The following is a 22,623-nucleotide window of genomic DNA, read 5'->3' as shown; positions in this document are numbered from 1 at the left end:
TTATGAAATGATTACGATTGTTCTGTTATTTTGCTCACCAAGGCTGTATTTATTTGATCAAAAATACAGTAAAACAGTAATATTGTGAAATATTATTACAATTCAAAAGAACTGTTTTCTGTTTTAATATATTATAAAATGTAATTTATTGCTGTGATGACAGGTGAATTTTCAGTATCATTACTCCAGACGTCAATGTCACATGATCCTTCAGAAATCATTCTAATATGTTGATTTAATGCTTTTAATTTCTTATTATTATCAATAATGAAATCAGTTGTGCTGCTTAATATTTTTGTGGAAACTGTGATACTTTTTTTCAGGATTCTTTGATGAATAAAAAGTTCAAAAGAACATTTATAGAAATAGAAATTATCTGTAAGATTATAAATTTCTTAACTTTTCATACTTCAATTTTGATCAACTTTTCTTTCTTGGCTCCAAACATTTATAAATTGAATGCACACATTATATATATATGTGACATTTCAAGCAGATCAATGTTTGTCTGCCTGTAAGGTCCATTTTATAAATGTTATAAAATACTTTTTCAAGCCATCATTCAAAAATCATCTTGACGAATTTCCCTTTAGTTAAAAATGACACTTACATTTTAATTCTACTTAAAAAATTATACTTACAAAATTGCAATTCTGCATTCTGTTTGCTACCTCAATTCAAATCGAGCTGATTAATTGGAACTTAAAAAGCATTCTCAAATAATAACACTCATAGAATAACACTCATCTGTTGTCTGTATTTAACTTCATTCTGTAAGTGTTCAACTGCTTAAGCTACTGTTGACATGTCTGGCCTTGTACCATATAATAAGGAGTGAGGATGCAATAAGAGTTGTGGGGGAGGGGCCAGCACATGCTAATCTATGCTCAGAGGACCTGTGTTGGCGATGGGGTTGGTGTAGGGTTGCAGTATCGTGGGAAATGTCTTAGAAGATGTAATGGGGTGGAGGAAGGATCACAGAGAGGTACGGCTGTCCAAACACCTCACTTCTCATCATGTATTCATCATCTTTACTTAAAAATAATTCATGAGTATATGTGAAGGAAAAATGCATTCTTTTAGCACTGTGCCTTTTTTTGTTTGAGTGCTTTAGAAAAGGGCAGAGATGGAGACCTGTACTGGTTTACTCGAGGCAGCATAGGGCGGGGTCAGACTGAGAAGGCTCTTTGTGAAGGCAGAAGAGAATTGAGTCTTCTGTTGCGTCTCTTCTTCCGTCTGTCAACAAAGGGAGATCATAGAGGTTCAATGGATGATTTCTGAGCAAAGACAATTCACAGTCTCATTGGATGGGAGGGGGAGGGGCATGAATTTTAATTTTTAGACTATGACTATTTAAGGTATAAGAAATATACCTTATATACCTTTTGATTATTATTGATGTGTTTAGTGTTAATTTTAAGAGTCATTTTTATATAGTTTTTTTTTTGTTTTTTTGTATATAGACTATGATAATTTAGGTTTTTGTTAATGTATTTCTGATCCGTGCATGAGTAGGAATGCACATGGGCTAATTTCGAACTACAGTGGCATGAAAAAGTATGTGAACCCCGTGCAGAATCTGTGAAAATGAGAAATAAGATTAATAAAATAAGAGGGATACTAAAAATTGCATTTTATTTTTTGTTTAGTACTGTCCTGAGTAAGATATTTTACATAAAAGATGTTTGCATTTAGTTCACAAGACAAAAAAATAGCTGAATTTATTAAAATACCCCATTCATAAGTATGTGAACCATTGATTCTCAATACTGTGTGTGGTTACCTGGATGATCCATGACTGTTTTTATGTTTTGTGATGGTTGTTCATGAGTTTCTTGTTTGTCCTGAGCATAAATGAATCAGTGTGTCTGATTCAAACTGTAGGAGCCTAAATGCAGTTAGCTGATACATAATTTTAATTTATGCGTTAAATAGTAATTTACATGATTCATTTTTTGTGGAGGAAATTGAAGGTAATATTTACAGTATTTACAGGTTTATGCAGTTAATATTTACAGTAATGGAAGGAGTTAATTGTGTCATTTTCTAAAATGTGTATGGATAATTTAGAGTGCATATGACATTGGATATACTTTGGAAATAGAGGACTGTAATCGCATTTTTATCTTTAATTGCATGTACCTTTAATTGCTTGGGATACTCTGACGAAGAAAAAAAAAAAAGGGAAGGCTTCCGTGTGGAACGGTCAGGCAAGCATAGAGTGGAGCCTCACAGTTTTTTGACCTTCTTTTCTCCCTCTCTCCTTTTCTTTTGTCGGTAATTAACCGATGTTATTTTATGTAATATTCCTGTGCTGATGTTTTTGATGCTAACTGAGTAAACGGATACGTTATTTCTTTTCACGAGTGGTTCTGTGGATTTATTAATGTGGATTCTGACGAAGGGAGTGGACAAAGCGTCAAGCTAGGGCTTCATTCAGTGGAAACCTACATTTTTGTCAAAAAACTGGCTCTGCAAGGATTTATTGGACTTTGGAACGGCCTGACTCGAGACAAAGGACTGAAGGAGGAAACTTTCACGGTGAATCTGTGAGTTGTAGCTTTCCTTGCTCTGCTGTGGATGGTGAATCGAATCATGAAGAGCGCGGTTGATGTGCGCACAGACGTAAGAGAGAAATAAATAAATAAAGGACGCCGTTCGGCTGAACGACGAAGTGGAACGCATTGCGTGTATGTTAAGCTCACCTTACGGTTTTGACATTTGCATTAAATAAGTGTGGAAACATTCGTTTGTTATGGATGAACAAGACAGTGAAAAACGGACAGTAAAAATGACTGAGAAGGCCGTGGAAGAACACAAGTCTAGACAACTCCATGCACGCAGGAATAAGTTATCCCAGCTAACGAGCATGATAAAGCATATTGAGCAGTTAATGGAAGATGATGCAAACGTTGATATTGTTAAAAATAAATTGCGTGTGGACTTCAGTGGTTTGCAGCAAGAATTTTCCGACTTAAATGCTGGTTTGAGAAGATTTATGTCTGAAGAAGAATTCCTGGATAATCAAAAGAATTGGTTTGATCTTAAAAATAAGCCAATAAATGATTTCTTCTGGAAATGTGAGGAATGGATGAAAGATGTCATGAAACGCTCTGAGCAGGCTGAAGAGTGTGATAAACACGTAATGCCAACAGATAGTAGGTCTACATCCTCAAAAAGCAACACGAAACGCTCAAGCAGACCTGGATCACGATGTGGAAGTGTGTCATCATCATCTTCAGTCAGAATAAAGGCAGAAATGGAGCGTGCTTCATTAAAGGCAAAGGCTGCAGCTTTAAGTGAGAAGCTAGCCATAGAAAAAGAAGAAGCAGATTGGCATGCAGAAAAAAGATGCAGGGAAGCTCAGCTGCAAGCAGAAGAAAAAACGGCGAGAGGCGGAGTTTGAGGCTGAGCAAAAACGAATAGAGGCTGCGATAAAGGCCAGAAAGGAGATGCATGCAATGCAGACCGCTCTTGCTGAGTCAGATGCAAAAATGGAAGTTTTGCAAAAATATGAATGCACACAAGCAGCCGAGAGCAGTATAGAAGCTAATGAACAGATCTCTGAAACAAAGGTGAACACCATCTATCAACCACCAACACAGCACACCCTGCCTACGTCCAAACTTGAAGACAAGGTTTCATCTTGCAAGGCTGCAAAGAACCCGGCCTGCATCGAACATGGACCTCAATGATGGACCAGTGCTTAATAATTTATGCAAGGCTATCTCTCAGCAAGTTGATGTCACTGAGTACCTTGTGAAGAATCACAAAGCTACATTACTCCCTGAGCTCACCATTCCAACGTTCAAGGGCGATCCGCTTGAGTATAAATCCTTTATCAGGTCTATTGAACACGGAGTTGAAGATCGCACTGGTGACAGTCGTGATCGCTTACAGTTTTTGTTGCAGTACACAAGTGGACAACCACATGAGTTGGTAAAAAGCTGCATTCACATGGAATCCTCAGCAGGTTATGCTAAAGCAAAAGAAATGCTGAAGGAGTTTTATGGTGACGACTACAAGATTGCAGAAGCCTACATAAAGGAGGCTTTGGATTGGCAGACAATCAAATCAGAAGATGGCGCTGCACTGCAGTCTTTCGCATTGTTTCTCACAGGCTGTTGCAACACAATGACTGATATAAGCTACATGGAAGACTTGGACAACACAGCTAACATAAAGGCACTAGCTAACAAGTTGCCATACAAACTCAAGGAAGCTTGGAGAAAGTCTGCGTGCGACCAACAAGAAAAAACAAAAAAAAGGGTGAAATTCAAGGATTTTGTCGAATTTGTCAACAAGCAAGTTAGGTATTTACTTCACCCACTCTATGGGAACATACAAGAAACCACCAGGCCAAAACAACCAGTACAACAGAAATCAAACCTAAAATACGCAGAGATACTCAAACCAAAGAAAGTATTCACAGCGGCTATTGTCTCTTCCCAAACTGAAAATAACAAACAAACAACGCCAAAAGCACAAAATGTCTTAGTGGATGCAAACAGCAAGCCTTGTGTTTATTGCAAGGGAGAGCAACACAGTCTTACAGTCTGCAGAAAACTTAAGAGCAAGCCGCACAAGGAAAAGATTGACTTCCTACGAAGCAAAGGTCTGTGTTTTGCATGTTTGAAACATGGTCATATGAGTAGCGGCTGTAAAGAGAAAGCTCAATGTCAAGAATGTTCTCGACTGCATCCCACACTGCTGCACATAAACAGTAAAGGCTTGCGAGAAGAAGCCACAAGCGAACATTGTGAGCAGCAATCTGTTTCAAGTGCCCTTGTACACATGAAAGAAAAAGTCACCGGGGCCGATGTAAGGAAAACTGTGTTCTTTCGATCATTCCAGTATGTGTCAAGGCACAAAAGGGAACCAAGGCAGTGACAACGTACGCATTTTTGGATCCAGGTAGCTCAGCTACTTTCGCTACGGAGTCTTTAATAAACCAGTTGAATATGAATGGACGCAATACAAGCATCTTGTTACAAACAATGGGGAATGAATCTATTGTCAACACCTGTATTGTGAATGGAATGGAAATCAGTAGCTTGGATGGCAATCACTTTATTGAACTTTCAGAGGTGTTTTCACAGAAAAACATCCCTGTAACCAAAGACAATATTCCCCGCCAAGAGGATGTTGACAGTTGGCCTCATCTAAAGGAGGTGAAACTCCCCACTATCCAAGCAGAGGTTGGATTACTCATAGGAGCAAATGTTCCCAAGGCGATGGAGCCACTGCAGGTGGTTAACAGCATGGATGACGGCCCATATGCCGTGAGAACAATATTAGGCTGGACAGTAAATGGGCCACTCAGAGGTGGAAGCGGTATGAGGGAGACAAACACATTTACAGGAGTCACCACCAATCGGATTTCAGTAGCCAAACTAGAGGAGCTCTGGCAACTGCAGTTCAAGCAGGACTTTCCTGATGCTGGACAAAATGAAGACATTGAAATGTCCAAAGATGATCACCAGTTTATTGACATGGTGTCTCAGTCCTCAAAACTTGTGGATGGTCATTACAGTGTTTGCCTGCCGGTGAAGAACAAGTCATTATGCATGCCAAATAACAGATCAGTCGCAGAGCAACGTGCGTTGAACCTACGGAAAAGATTCTCCAGAGATGTAAAGTTTCATGCTGAATACATTGCATTTATGGATGACCTCCTCAAGAAAGGCTATGCAGTGAAGCTGGATAGCGTAGAATGTAAGCCTACTGAGGGACGAACATGGTATCTGCCTCATCATGGAGTTAGACATCCTGTTAAGCAAAAACTGCGTGTTGTTTTTGATTGTGGAGCGAGCTTTCAAGGAACATCGCTGAACCAACAGCTCCTGCAGGGACCGGACCTAACAAGCTCGCTAGTGGGGGTCCTTTTAAGGTTCCGACAAGAGACCGTGGCGGTCATGGCTGACGTGGAGGCTATGTTCCACCAAGTCAGAGTCAGCAATGAAGACACAGATTTTTTCAGGTTTCTTTGGTGGCCCGAGGGGAACTGCGAGCAGGCACTTGTCGAACACAAGATGTTGGTCCACATCTTCGGCGCAACCTCTTCACCAGGTGTTGCTACTTTTGCACTTCAGAAATGTGCTACAGATTTTGAGGATGAATTTGGTCAAGAAGCTGCCAAAACAGTGAAGAAAAATTTTTATGTAGACGATTGTCTTAAATCAGTTACAGATGAAGACACAGCAATCACCCTTTGTGCTGACTTAAGGACCATGTTGGCAAAAGGTGGATTTCGACTAACAAAATGGTCGAGTAACAGTCGAAGGTTGCTCAACTCCATTGCTGAAGAGGAAAGGGCCAAAGGTTTTCAGGATTTGGACTTGGATGAAGATAACTTGCCAATGGAGAGAGCATTGGGAATTCAGTGGTGTGCTGAAACGGATCAGTTCAAGTTCAAAATTAACCTCAAAGTTCGACCACACACTAGGAGAGGCCTGCTTTCCCTCGTCTGCTCCATTTTTGATCCGATGGGTTTTCTTGCTCCAGTGGTACTGCCTGCCAAAAGAATCTTGCAAGACTTATGCCGGCAGAAGTATAGCTGGGATGAAGATCTGCCTGATAACGTCATTAAGAGTTGGAAAAGGTGGATGTCTGGATTGAAACAGCTTGAGACCTTCGGAGTTGACAGATGTGTTAAGTCAAAGCAGTTTGGTGTGCCAGTCTTTGCACAGTTACATCATTTTGCTGATGCTAGTCAAGACGCATATGGAACAACAAGTTACCTACTGCTACGCACTGCAAGTGGTGAAGCTCAATCCACCCTGATTATGGCAAAGGCAAGGGTTGCGCCCTTAAAGTCTCCAACCATACCAAGAATGGAATTGACTGCAGCCACAGTTGCTGTCAAGATGGACAAGCTTCTGAAGAAAGAGCTTGAACTGGAACTTAACGAGTCAATTTTTTGGACAGATAGCACGGCTGTGCTGAAATATTTGAACAGCGAAGGCACAAGATTCAAGACTTTCGTTGCCAATAGGATCACAACAATCCTGGAGCACTCTCAGACTTCACAGTGGAGATATGTGAATACCAATCTGAACCCTGCTGATCATGTCTCGAGAGGACAGACTGTTGAAGCGTTCTTGAATAATGAAAGCTGGCTTTCAGGACCAAGCTTCCTGCTCTGTACACAAGACCAGTGGCCCAAAAATCCAGATTTTGGAATGCTGGACATTGAGGACTCTGAGGTTAAAAAGGTAGTTGAAGTGCATGTTCTTCAGACGCAAGAGTCCAAAGATCCTATGGAACAGTTGATGACCTATTACTCATCCTGGACAAAACTAAAACGCGCTGTCGCCTGGTTTCTGAAATTTAGAGATTTGCTTAAGGAACTGAAAGCAAAGAGAAAGGAACCAAACTCACATGGAGAAAACAAAATTAATCAGTTCAAGAAAGCTTTCAAAGGAACGCACCTAACCTGTGAAGGTTTGACTGAAGCAGAAAGAGAAATTGTGAAATACTCTCAAAAACAAAGCTTCAAAGAAGACTTGAATATGCTAAAGGAACATCAAAGGGTAAAGAAGAGTAGTTCGCTCTACAAGTTGAACCCCGTACTTCAAAATGGAGTCATTAGAGTCGGCGGAAGAATGAGCCGCGCAGCAATGCCAGAGGATTCCAAGCAGCAAGCCATCTTATCAAAAGATTCACATATCACGAGGCTTGTGCTGAAGCACATTCACGATGTTACAGCTCATGCTGGGAGAAATCATATGTTGGCACAACTGCGTCAAAGATTCTGGGTTCCCGGAGCAAACGGCGCTATTAGAAAGTTCTTGTCCAGGTGCATCAGCTGTAAGAAACTACACGGAACTGCTGGTAAGCAACTCATGGCTGATCTACCAAGATGCAGGGTCCTGCCTGACAGTCCTCCATTCACAAGAGTCGGTGTTGACTACTTTGGTCCATTTTTGGTGAAAAGAGGAAGAGGGCAAGTAAAGAGATATGGTGTCATCTTTACATGTCTTGCCATACGAGCAGTACATCTGGAAGTAGCATCTTCACTTGACACCGATGCATGCCTCAATGCAATTAGAAGATTTATTGCAAGAAGAGGACAAGTCAAAGAGATGTACTCTGATAATGGAACCAACTTCAGGTCGGCTGACAGTGAGTTAAAAAAATCAATAAAAGAATGGAACACCAGCAAGATAGCAAAGAACTTGCAGGAGAAGGGAGTTCAGTGGCACTTTAATCCGCCAGCAGGTTCTCACCACGGAGGATGCTGGGAGCGGCTGATACGCTCGGTGAGAAAAATTCTGAACATCTCCGTGAAGGAACAACTTTTGGATGAAGAAGGTCTCCATACCTTACTGTGTGAAGCTGAGGCCATCATAAACAGCAGGCCAATCACCCAGGCATCTTCAGATCTCAATGATTTAGAGGCCTTAACGCCCAACCACCTGTTGTTACTCAAGATCAAGCCTGAGTTACCCCCGGGAGTGTTCAGCAAGGATGACCAGTACGCTAACCGCAGATGGAGGCAAGTCCAGTACCTTGCGGATGTCTTCTGGAAACGCTGGTGTAAAGAATATCTTATGCAGCTCCAAGAACGTCAACGATGGTCCACTCCTGGAAGAAACTTCAGTGTTGGTGATGTAGTGCTGATTGTGGATGATACATCGCCCAGAAATTCATGGCCACTTGGAAAAATTGTGGAGATTTTTCCTGACAAGAAAGGCTTCGTTCGTCAAGTGAAAGTCAAGACTAAGAGCAGCGAGCTTTGTCGCCCAATAACAAAGCTATGTTTTCTTCAAGGATCTGAGGACAATGTATAGCCTAAACGGTTCCAAAGGAAAAACCCTGTTTCGGACAGGGCGAAGAACAAGAAGATTTCTTTAGATAGTCTGTTAGTTAACATGTAAGCTCCTTTAATTTAAGTTTTAAGTAATTGTTTCAAGGACATTGATAACAATTAGGGGCCGGTAATGTAGGAGCCTAAATGCAGTTAGCTGATACATAATTTTAATTTATGCGTTAAATAGTAATTTACATGATTCATTTTTTGTGGAGGAAATTGAAGGTAATATTTACAGTATTTACAGGTTTATGCAGTTAATATTTACAGTAATGGAAGGAGTTAATTGTGTCATTTTCTAAAATGTGTATGGATAATTTAGAGTGCATATGACATTGGATATACTTTGGAAATAGAGGACTGTAATCGCATTTTTATCTTTAATTGCATGTACCTTTAATTGCTTGGGATACTCTGACGAAGAAAAAAAAAAAAAGGGAAGGCTTCCGTGTGGAACGGTCAGGCAAGCATAGAGTGGAGCCTCACAGTTTTTTGACCTTCTTTTCTCCCTCTCTCCTTTTCTTTTGTCGGTAATTAACCGATGTTATTTTATGTAATATTCCTGTGCTGATGTTTTTGATGCTAACTGAGTAAACGGATACGTTATTTCTTTTCACGAGTGGTTCTGTGGATTTATTAATGTGGATTCTGACGAAGGGAGTGGACAAAGCGTCAAGCTAGGGCTTCATTCAGTGGAAACCTACACAAACCATTTACTCATGAATGAGTTGGCAGATGCTTTGTGAATCTGTTGACGGACTCATTAAAATGATCTAATTCATAAGAGTCATTTTTCGAAATGGACTTCATGGAAACACTGGCGTGTACTCTGATGATTGGATGATATCTGATGAATGGGCATTTGGATGCTCACAAGTTTTTTAGATTTTTATGTTTGAATTTTTGCTTTTGTTTTTTCAGTTGGAGCAGAAAGTGTTTCTCATACTCCATGTTCTTATGGCACTGTATGTACCTTGAAATGTTATTTGTTCTTGTTGATTGTAAATTAGTGGTACTGTTTTGCAGAACACTGATTATGTTGCTTTCCGCTGGATTTCTCTGGGCTTGTACATTATTCAGAGCAAAGTGTCAGTAGGTGGGGAAATGTAGCATTTGATGAAATGTATTACTGCCCTTGGTCTTACAAATCAAGCAATAATAGAAGAATTTGCATACAGATAGAGACAAAAATGCAGAACGTGCTGGTGTGTCCCGCTGTGCTGCCTCTTGCCCTTTCTGCCATATTTTCAGATGGATGGAAATTGAAAATGGAGGCATGCAGGCTGCCCTCCTCCGAAGACTTTCATTGAAAAATGACAATACTGTAACAGTGGTTCAGTCGATTAGTGTTCTATATTTTAAATTGGGGAGGGAATTTGTCTAATGGAATGGTTTTGTGTATTGACATTCTGTTTCCATTTTCTTTGTCTTGTCTAGTTGTTGCTCTCAGGTTTGTCTTTAGTCATGTGTTACGTTCAAGTTCCCCTGAGCAGTTATGAGTTTGGAAATAGTAGTAATGACAAGATGTGCATTCAAGTGAATTTAATAAAATGGATTCACTGAACAATTTTATATTTTTCTCTCACTTTTTCACTTCCAGGCAGGAAGCTTTTCAAGCACTAATGCAAAATGATGAAGAGCAAATGATGCACTCTATGTATTTTACAATTTTTTACAATAATGTATTTTGCATTATTGCTGTTCTTCACTTCCTTAGTTACTCAGACAAGCTTCATAAAACACCATTTTGGAATGAACTAGAGATTTCTGTGAGTTGTGTGATTTTCTATAAAATGTTCTCATAAAGTGGTAAAATATGATTAGATATCATTCTTAAGATGGAACGACATTAGAAAGCATTTTTAATGTGCTGTTTTTCTGACTTTGGCGGTAATTAGGGCCCGAGCACCGATGGTGTGAGGACCATATTGTAATTGCTCAACCAATTATTCTTCTTCTCCAAAGTGAATCGCATTTTTGAGGGCCTAAACGTTCTCAAAAACTCATGAAACTTTGCACACGCGTCAGAAGTGGTGAAAATTTACATCTGATATCAGAATTAGGTGTGTTCAATTAAGCGCCCTTCGTGCTACGTTTCACTTACATTTATGAAATTCGGTAGACAGATGTAACAGCCCAATACCTACAAAAAAGCCCCTGGGTGCAAAGTTTGTAAACCCAACAGGAAGTGAGATATTTTGAATTTTCTCTACAAAATTTTGGCAGTTTTTGCCATTTCCAGACATTGTACTTTAACTAACTCCTCCTATAGCTTTAATCAGATCAACATCATATTTGGTCAGTCTAATCTAAAGGCCTTTGTGACGTTAAATTGCGAAGATCTTGAGTTTTCACTGAAGGGCGTGTCCGTGGCAGCCTGACAAAGTTCGATGTTTCGCCATGAAACAGGAAGTTGTTGCAACTCGGGCATACAATATCTGATCTGCCCCAATCTTCACATGTTTTATTAGAGTCCTGACCTGAAGACATCTATATGACAATATTCAGTTACAGTCATAGCGCCACCTGGGGGCAACAGGAAATGACGTTTTACACTGTGATTAACTCCTCATAGAGATTAAACCAGATCAACATCATGTATGGCCAGTCTAATCTTAAGGCCTTTGAGATGTTAAATTGCAAAGATCTTGATTTTTCGTTGAAGGGCGTGTCCGTGGCGGCCTGACAAAGTCTGATGTTTCGCCATGTAAGGTGAATAACTTTTTTGAGGCCCGAAACATACTCGAAAACTCATGAAACTTTGCAGATGTGTCAGAAGTGGTGAAAATTTACATGAAAAGGAAAGGCCATGAAAGAGGAAACTGTTGTAACTCAGGCATACTATGTCTGATCTGCCCCAAACTTCACTTGAGTGATAAAAGTCCTGGCCTAAAGACATCTATATTACAATATTCAGTTAGCTATAGCGCCACCTGTTGGCAGCAGGAAGTGTGGCACTTTTACATGACTTTGGCATAATTCTCCTGTATTTACTCGCTCACATGCATGTCGCCCACTGTTTGCTGTTTTTCTGAGGCCAACGGATGGCGGTGAGCCCGGGTGCGAGGGCCCTTTCATCGCTGCTTGCAGCTTTAATTTGTAACTTGTAACTGTGGTGACTTTAACTTTTGAACTTCTAAACATTTATTTGGATAATTGGAAAAGTAAAAAAATACTGCTTGTATCTTCTCTGGATACATTGAATCACTAATGACTCAGAATATAATTTTGCTTTTAAAATTGTCCAAACACACAGATCCTGTTGTATAGACCAGATTTTGCAGCTTTTCTAATACAAGTCTGAGAAAATGGTAGATGTTAAGGTAGAATTGGTCAGTCTGGGTTTAAAAAAAGTATTGATTTTCCCACTGGTAATTGTGACTTTAGGTGATGTGTGCTCAACTCGTAAATACAATCCTTCTGACATGACTGAAAGCACCAAATGGTCCTGTTGATTTATTCTCTTCAGTCATTCCTTCTGTTCTTGTTATCTTTATCCTTCATGTTTCCCTTGTTCATTGTCAGTTCTTTTCCTATTTAGGCTGCATTATGTTCAGTGAAACGTATTATCCTTTGTAAACAATAAAACTGCATAAAACTCTTGCTGGTGAGAGTAAACATTACACCTAAATGCGCTGCTGTTGTTAATGGATTACATTATATTAACCTAATGAAATGAAAACATCTTCCTATCCTCATGAAACATCTGTTCAACACGGCCTATTGTAACCGGTGCAAACTGGTTGTGACTGAAACATCCTCAAGGGGGATTTTGTTTGGACAGACACATTTTTCCTCTCTCATTTCAGTTTCTTTGCAGTGTGTTCTCTGATTGGGTTTGGCCAAGCTCATGATTGATCAAGTGCAAAAGAGGATTAGTGGATGGATGCAGAGAGAAGGGATTCAATTCAGACTGCACTTGCTGCGCTTATGGCAGTTAGCCGTCCTGCCGAATGCTTTGAAAGAGCAAGATAGTGTTGTGATTCACCCTAAGATCTAAGCCAAGGCTCATAATCTTCTTCGGATACTTTCAATCCGTCAACATCAAACTGACAGAGCACCCAGAAGGACGGCAGCCATGTTGGACCTCATCACACATCAGCACGCTGTTTATAACAGTGGGGTTGACTTTTTTTGTTGTTGTATTTAGACCAGTGACTGTATGAGTTTTTGTAAAAAAGTCTTTAAAAGCCTCAGAAAGGGTGTAAAAAAAAAAAAAGATCTGGCTATTTAATGAACAGGAGCCATGAAAAGCCTCAGTGTAAACTGATGTTATGCTCCCCGCAGTGATGATAGGCTTTTAATCCGTGCATTTGGTGCAGAGCAGTCAGACTGAATGTGGAGAGAACGAGAAGTTTCTGTTGCTTTGCTGTCACACATATGCTTTCAAATGCATACAGAATCAATTCAGAGGCTGTAGGATGGCTTATTACTGGTGCCTTAAAGAGAAACATACTCTCAGCTGCCTGCTTGATATGTCATTTTGTTATACTTAAAGATAATTCACCTTAAAACAACATCCATAGATGCATGAAATAGGCAGATGATCTCTGTGTATCAGATTTAGATGCTATTCATGTTGTGATCTAGTGCAAATTGTGTGCGGGTGAGCGTTTACAAAAATATACAGTGTGTGCTCTGGCAGACTATCATATTTCTTTTGTTATCATTTTGTTAGTCATTTAGGCAATTTAGTTTCATTCGGAACACAAATATTGTTGCAAATTAATCCAGACCTCTGAAGAACAGGCGAATCTCAACATAACACCGACTGTTACGTAGCAGTCGGGATCATTAATATGTACGCCCCCAATATTTGCATATGCCAGCTCATGTTCAAAGCATTACACAAGGACAGCCAGTATTAACGTTTGGATCTGTGCACAGCTAAATCATCAGACTAGGTAAGCAAGCAAGAACAACAGTGAAAAATGGCAGATGGAGCGATAATAACTGACATGATCCATGATTACATGATATTTTTAGTGATATTTGTAAACTGTCTTTCTAAATGTTTCGTTAGCATGTTGCTAGAATACCTAAAGCGGAAGCACTTGCAAGGTGATCATTTGTGTTTATAAAGCATATACATTTGTATTTTTTTTTAAGAAAATGGCAGATCAATTTGCTAGATAAGACCCTTATTCCTCATCTGGTATCGTTTAAAGCCCTTTGAAGCTGCACTGAAACTGTAATTTAAACCTTCAGCCATTTGAAGGCCACTGAAGTCCACTATAAGGAGAATAATCCTGGAATGTTTTCATCAAAATCCTTAATTTCTTTTTGACTGAAGAAAGAAAGACATGAACATCTTGGATGGCATGGGGGGTGAGTAAATTATCTGGAAAATTTTATTTGAAAGTGGACTAATCCTTTAAGTCAGCAAGTAAATTGAGTATAAAAGTACCAAAATTTTCATTTCATTCATTCATTCATTCATTCATTCATTCATTCATTCATTCATTCATTCATTCATTCATTCAAATTTTCTGTTGACCCCTCAAGCACCCCAGTTTAAAACCCCTGTGCTATAGGACCTTCCATATTCTTATCTAAATGATGTCTTGAATTGAGTTTGTTTTGAGATTAAGCTAGTTGAAGATCAAAGGTGTAAATTTAAGGTCTTCAGCTCTTCTTCTGGAGCCCCAGGCTGTGTTTGAAATCGCCCCTAATACCCTCATTCACTATTCCCTACATTAGTCCACTAATATAGTTCACTTAAAGTAGTGAATGAAAATGAGTGAGTGAATTCGGATGGTGCATAGTTTGTGCTTGCTGTTTAATAATCATTAGAAACTGGCAGCTCCAGTATAATGAAAAGATTTATCTTGAACTCTGTTATGGAAACTAGCATGTAAAAACATTAATTAAACAATTAATTTAATAATTTATTTAAAAGGAATTTATAACTGTATGATATTATGCTATACCCACATGAGACTAGCACATTAGAAAAAGGATAGATGGATGATTCAGCTGTGGGCGGGCGTGCTTCTGGCATGACATGGCAATTCATTCGGCGTGACCCTCACAGTGCATTGTGTATTCTCTAGCCGTTGAGTGTACATTGGTTCTACACTCGTTATTGCAATGCATTATGGGATTGAATGAGTGCACTCGCTAACATCCACTATGGTTTCAGACAGCACTACAAATGGCTGTTGCCTAAAATAGTGCCCGATTTCTGGGAATGGGGGCAATTTCTAACACTGCAGAAATTAGCCTCAACCCTAACCAAACGCACCTGAACCATCTAATCAATATCTTCAGGATCGCTTGAAATTTACACACAAGTGTTTTGAAGCAGGATGGAACTAAGGGCTGCTTCCAGAAACTTGCTGACTTGTTGTCTCGCTGTCCTATCAGGCAATGACTTTGTAGGCAGAGTTTGCGCATGAAGGTACCTCACGAAACTGTTTATGGACAGACTTCTGAGGCAGTGTAATGGTTTAATGATCTGCAGCAAAATAGAGAGAGCTTTGGTGAAAAGTAAGCAAATATTTTATTACTACAATAGCAATTTCTCGCTAGAAATGACGTCAAAAGTGATAAAAGTTGGTCAAAAACGTACATTTACACAGAAACCTACATTTTTTTTAGCTCAACTGTCATGGAATGGAAAGCACAGGATTGTGAGATATCAAAGGCAGTGAAGGATGTATCTAGGCTACCTTCAAAAATCGATCAGATGAAGGTATCTCAGGAGACAGGAAGTGAAGGTAACATTGGATTCGGACATGCCTTGAGGCAGCCAAGCTTTGGAGGACAGTGGGTCTCATGGACCTGTATCCTATTACAGCTTAACTCTCAAAACTCAGACAGAGGTGCTTTGTGATGTCAGCTTGTCATAGTAGACAAGCCAGAAATCACCTTGTAGCATGTCTTATTGTTTTTTGTCTTTTTATTTTTTTTAGCAGTGAAACACTGTTACACCGTTTGATGACTGAAGATTAATGCCTCTCAGACATGGTCACCCTGCTTATTTGTATCTGAACTGCTTTTCCCCAAAGACTGATATGACTCAGCTTGTTTGATCTGCTTTCCTACCCTGAGGCATTTTGTGTGTTAAAATAATAAATATCAAACAGAGCAGGCACAATCTAAAAAATATGCTCTTTTCATCTTGAACCAGCCAGAGTTTAGACTGAATTTAGTGTGGAGAAGCCACCAGAAGCATAGTGCTGACAGTCTGGTCCAGATGATGCTGACTCCTCACAATTATACATAAAAATGTGTAGCTACTACTTTTTAAAGAGCTATGTTTACCTAACATGAATCTTAAAATGGCATTTAGTGCCGTAACCTAATGTAGCCAAGTTCATGCTTTAAATAAAGCCATTTAATTTAAAAGACATGAAGGTCACTTTTTGGTTATCTGACTAAACATTCTTTTTACAGATCAGGTTCGAAGCTCTGAAATGCATATATAGGTCAAAAATGAGGATTAGAAGCATTTTAGTTGGCAAACTATGATCCAGCTTGCGTTTCCACCGCCAACAGTACCCTTACTTGATAGGAGTGGTGTATGCCAGAAAGTAGCGTTCGATGTCCTTCTCGCTAAAGCAACACAGTAAACAACAATGGAGGACATACAGCAGATCTTTTTCTTGCTTCTTGGTATGTTGCTGTTTGTCACAAGAAGAAATGGTGTTGTGTTTCAACTTTATTAAAAAATGGCCTCTTGTGTTGTCATTCCCCTCGTAGCACGCGCAAGTGACGATTCTCTGTCAACCAATCAACGTCCTGCAGTGAGTCTAGCTCCACCTTTTAGTACCGTACCACTGTGCTAGGTACCCCAATGGAAGGGTCCCAAAAAAGTGGTATGGTACGGGTCGGGATTAGGGTACCATTCACAGCTTCTGACAATGGAAATATACAAGACAAGTCATTTCACTCGGCGGCCATCTTTGAAACACCTCTCGGGCATCCTGGGCATCATGCAATCTCTTTGAATAGGGAAACATCAAAAACTGTTCGCCAACCTTACGATTAAATTTCATATTTGAAATCACCAATGAAATTTAACAACAACCGGCTCATAAATTTAGTTTCTAAACGCTCGAATTATGACAAAAAAACTGTATTTTTCAGGCTAGATCAAGCTAATGCGCATGCGCAGACCTAAATCTGACTGTTTCTGTAGAAACCGGTGATTCTAACGGCCGCTGAAGTGATGCGATGACTTTACCAGTCGGCGATTGGCTCTTATTTAGAAGGCGGGACTTATTCCGCCATATTGCACGTTACACTTTATCCCATTCAAAACAATACGAGTGACACGTCTTGTGTTATTCTATAGTCTTTGACTGAACTGAACTGTACCGTACCACTCGGTAGAAGGCATATGTTTACAACATGAATGGTGTAGGAGACTGACAGGGAAGAGAAGAAATTGTTGACTAAAGTTGTTATTTTTGTTTTGTTTTGCACACAAAAATTATTCTCGTCGCTTCTTAAGGTTGAACCACTGTAGTCCCATGGACTATTTTAACGATGCCTTTACTACCTTTCTGGGCCTTGAAATTTGTTATGACATTGCTGTCTATAGGGAGGTCAGAAACCTCTCAGATTTCATCAAAAATATCTTAATTTGTGTTCCAAAGATGAAAAAAATTTTTTATGGGTTTAGAATGACATGAGGGTGAGTAATTAATGAGAAATGTCATTTTTGGATGAACTAACCATGATTCAATTCATGTTTAAGCCAAACTACTGAATTATGTTATCCATACAGATAATACGGGCAGAAAATAGCATGCAACGCAGAGTGTACTAAAACCGTCTTAAAATAGCTCTGAATCATGTATTATTCGTACTGCACGCACAAGGTCTGTCAGACTGTGTATTGCATGTTTATTTGTGCTCTTACACCCTCAAGTTCCTCAACAGGCCCTTAGTTTCTGAACTCATTTCCAAGCTATAGGGTTTATTTTTGAAGTGACTTATGTTGCTGCTGTGCCCCAGTGGTGAGAAATATGAGGAGGAACACTCTGTTCTGCTGTGCTCTGGGACTCGCTGTTCCGCTGGGTGTTAGATACGGAGAGTGGTATTATTTTGATGCACAAGGTGATTTTGGCCTTTATGTCTGCATCCTTTCTTTCTTTTTCTGGTCTGCAGGATCCCCGGGGTCTGGTCAGACCTCCAAAACCTCTGTGAACGGAGCAGGCGCTTAGCCTCACACTCATACCGCTGCACAGCAAGTTACCGGTTGGTAACAAAGAATGAGTGCTAAAGAAACATCTGCATTGTAGTGCAGGATAAACATGATACACAAAAATATACTACACTGAAAAAAATGTTATATAAATTGCTAGTAAATTTCACATACTCTTACAAAGAAACAGCAAGTAACACATTGAATTAAACATGACATTTTGAAGGAGAAAAACTGAAATAGAAATTTCAGTTTTTACAGTGTAGTAAGCTCAACACATGAATGATTTTGTTTATCTGTACTCAATCCTCATAGCTCTCCTAGAAATGACTGAGAGGAACTTAGACATGCAAAAATCTGCCTACACACCCTTCTCTATGCTCCCAACGCACCCCAGTTGATGAGCATAGTGTGTTTGTGTAATTTGCAGCCTCATGAATAATTAATGAGCTGAGACTGTCAGTGGGTGGAGCTTTTCCACATTTCTCTGCCTCAGTGCTGCATTACTTCTGAGCATAACCTTCTTGTTATTGACCATTTTGTCCTCAGCCTTCATTTATCAACCACCTCATCACCCTTAGCGTTGACCGATCCCCCAACCCTGGTGACTTTTAATCAACTTACTTTCAGCAAATAAAAAGTCCATTTGTTGTTATTGGGAAAATGCAGAAGACTCCTACAAATCTATCTCCCATCTAATGACCATTCCATCAAGTTACTCTATAATGAAGAATTATAGGTCATTATTGGCCCACAAATATCCACAGCTGTGTTTTGGTGGTTGCTGGCCAGTAAGAATAGAATAAAACACACATTTTGGCCAATTTGTTATGGACATTGCTGCTCGATAAATACAAATGTGATCTGCAAAATTCATCAAAGAATCTCACGTTACTGCTGATATATTAGAGATGCTGCCATAATGAGGGTGCTCAGTAATGTTACCCTGTTTTAGAAATCTGTATTCAGCAGCAGGCACAGGTGCTATAATGACTCATACATCACATGTCAACCAAAGGTCATGGCCATCATTTATATAGGAGCATGGGGAGTACACCATGGGAATGTTATTGGGTGGGAATGATTGATTCTCCCAGGAAAAGCAGCCCAACTTAACCTGTAATAGCAAGTGAAACTGGATGGTTTCCCTCAGCAAATTCTGCTTCTCATTATTTCAGTGCTACTTATTCTCTCATACATCTAGTTTTATTGCGTTCTTATTGTGTTCTGCATCCCAATGCTGTACTAATACTAAAACTAATGTTAGGGGCTCATAAAAGGGAGATTCATAAAGGCTAAATATAGATTGTTGCATTCAAATGGGGTTCATGTCATAACGCTGCTGCTAATGGTGATATATGCTTAATTTTGTGCTTTTGCTTGTGTTTTGATTGCATAAACGCAGCTAATAAAGAATACAAAGGAAGAGCAAATAAGATGGATCAGAGCGCCTGTGGCTGTTTGAAAGTTAAACTTGTGGTCTTGAATTGCAGCTTCACATTGCTCCATTTTTGCATCTCTTCACCCTCTCTTGCTCTTTCCACTTCTCCCTCTTCTTGTTTTTATCCCTATCTCTTTCCCTCTGGAGGCACTGAAGGGTCTGGTCCCAGCTGCCACAGCCCAGATGGCTGACAGGAGGCAAGCAGTCTACTGCAATGGCGGCTTTGTCCTGTGTGTTGGTTTGAAAGTGTGTGGGTGAGGAAGAAAAAGAAAAGACTGGAGAAGCAAACTGATGGCTGCTGTTAAAATTAGTTTTAACTAAGAATGGACCGATATGCGTTTTTCACGGCCTCTCTCGATATCTAGAGCAGAGTGGATGGTGGTAAATAATTTGTATAAAAAAAAATTGTATTAAATAAATTAACCACTAATTGTATTATTTTGCCACATAAATTATATATATATATATATATATATATATATAAATATGTACAACTTATAACAACTTGAGGGTGAGTAGTAAAGGATGAGAGAATATTGACTTTTGGGTGAACTATCCCTTCCATCCATTCATCCATCATTCTATCTGTCCGTCCATCCGTTTAACAAAAAATAAAATAATTTTTATTTTATAAAAATATATTTAGAATAATGTATTTGTAATAATTATAGCATACAGTATACATTCTAAATAATTGTATTTATTTTTATAAAACAGTTAGTTCCTGTCCTTGATTCTGATTGGTCAATAGCTGTGTTTTATTCACGATAAAACAGCTATGACCGCTTCACCCAACGGTTCTGTGTATCACTACACAACACCCTTAGCAACCACTCTTAGCAACGTAAACTGTATGTTCTCAATTGATATTGTTCATTGAAGCTTCCTGCATTATTTAGAAGAGTATTTTGAGAAAGAGATCGATTGAGCGAGTTTATTTCCTGCATTCAGATTTAGCATTTTCCATCAGGTCAGTCCTATGTTCATAATAAAAAATCTGTTTAAATGTCTGATGTATTATCTTGTGCTTTTAACATTTAAGGGGTTTTCCCATACCTGACAGCAGTAGTCAAAGCATTTGTCAGTTGCGTCTTGTTCCGTGTTTACAACAATTCAGTCTTTTCAATGTAAAGGTCTTCGCTACTGACTGACACACTCATAAAGACAGTCTTTGCCGCCATCTAATGGCGTAATAATGTAACTTCTGTTGCTGTTCACGGTCAGGGACTATTTTTTCCGGCGGAAGGAAGGCTTTAGTAAAAGTTCACTGTATGAAAGTTGCATTGAAACATATTTTTGGCATTAATATTTGTATTGTGTAGTAACCGTTTTATAAAAGCAATAAGGTACTCAAGGCTATTGCTGTATCATGAATATGTCATGGCTGAAGGGGTTGCAGGCACTCCACTTCATGTTGAGCCTAACAATGCCCTTCAGCCGTGACTTATTCACGATATAGCACAGCCTCTCGTACCTTATTGCTTACATATGTTATACTACAGTATATTTGTAATGTAATATGTAATACCTAATGTATTGTATGTATTATCCTTTCATTCTAAATCACAACACAATGCAATGCGTAATTAAAAATATGGGAAAAAGCACCTGTGAAAAATCAGTATGGAAAATTCCTTCATATTAACACACTTATTTTTCTTAGAATGTGTATATACTTCGTACAAATGTTGCATTTTATATTTAATTTTATTATAAATAATGTAAATTATTATTTAAAATGAACAAGTTCATATATCAATTAACTTGAGTTTCAGACAAATTTAGCTATTTTTTTCCCCTCTTCCAATGAAGAAAAAACACCAAAATAAGCCAGCTCTACTCCACTCCTTTCAGAGTTTTCCGTCTCCTGCTCCCTGTTCTCTGGTGAAAGAACTGAGTGAAAACACAGATGCTCCTACTTTCAAATAACATGCTCCTCGCTCCATGCAATAACTCTCATACTTCGTAATGCTGTGAACACAGGCAAGCAGAGTGATACAAACAGTGAAACGTCCCAGTTCACTCACTCACTCAATCACCGACTCACTGACTGACTCACTCACTCACATATTCAAGTCAACTCAAGCAGCACTTCCATTCCCTGCCAAGAAGTCTATCCACTCTTTTCTCTCTTTTTTTGATTGGCTCTTTGCTTCTCTATTCATGTCATATTTGAGGACATCTGCGGCACCCCCCTGCGCTGTGCTCACAGGCATGGCACTGAAGGTAGTGTCGACAGCGCTGGACTGGCCAGCATTGTTGCCTGCTGGTCAGTTTTGCTGATGAGTGACTGAGCCAGACACTCAGCAGGTGTTCAGAGTGAGAAACACGAACTCAATATCCAGTGTTTCCTTTACCATCCGTGAGGTGTGCTGCTTGTTTGTTTGTTAGGGGAAGATTATATTTGTGTGTGTGTGCGTGCTCCTGTATGTTTTTGAGTGTATACATGACCTGAACCACCACTGTTGAAACTTTTTGCCTGGACAGAGGATGTTGTGGGTGATTTCTAGGCTGTTGCTAAAATGTGTTGAGTGTTTTCAGTACAATTCTGTGCAGTTTTCAGGGTGTTCTTGGTGGTTGCTGGATTATGATCTGCTTTCACACCAGACATTTAAAGCAAAGTGTGTTGTGTGGGAAGGTGTTCACTTGCATGCTAGAAATAGGGAGCCGTTATAGTGGAAACAACAAATTCACTTGTATGTACCTGTATACTGGAAACTGTAGCCAAAATAAACATAACAGAGTCACAAGTATGAAGAATAATAGTATGGAAAGTGTGATATGATTCTATATTGTACATAAAACATCTATGAATACATTTTTAATGCATATTTCAATTCTGCATAATACCCCATGTTAATTTGACATGGTGTTAAATGTTTGTCATGTAAACAGCTGTTATGTGCTCTGCACTGCAGCTCCTGCTGACTTAAAGTGAAAGTTCACCTGCCCGAAAAAATTAAAATTCTGTCATTATTTACTTATCCTCATGTTGTACCAAACCTGCATGACTTTCTTTCTTTCATGGAACAAAAAAGATATTTTGAGAGGGTCTAAACAACATTGGACCCCACTGACTTTCATTCTATCAAAACAAAACACAAGGTCTTTTTTTGGGAACGACTTTTACTTTCCACAAAAGAAAGAAAGTCATAAAGGTTTGGAACAACATGAGGGAAAGTAAATATCCCTTTAACTCTTACAAGAAACATGTCA

At 39.2% G+C, this 22,623-nt stretch overlaps 1 protein-coding gene across 1 annotated transcript in view; it reads left to right on the top strand.

Moving 5' to 3' along the window:
* The window catches only part of apba2b (amyloid beta (A4) precursor protein-binding, family A, member 2b), a 100,141-nt gene that overhangs the window by 27,848 nt on the left and 49,670 nt on the right, over window positions 1–22,623 (top strand). The window lies entirely within an intron of this gene.

The sequence above is a fragment of the Chanodichthys erythropterus genome, chromosome 11 (genome assembly GCF_024489055.1).
Source record: "Chanodichthys erythropterus isolate Z2021 chromosome 11, ASM2448905v1, whole genome shotgun sequence".
Classification (NCBI taxonomy): domain Eukaryota; kingdom Metazoa; phylum Chordata; class Actinopteri; order Cypriniformes; family Xenocyprididae; genus Chanodichthys; species Chanodichthys erythropterus.
This window is presented reverse-complemented; position numbering and strand designations above follow the sequence as displayed.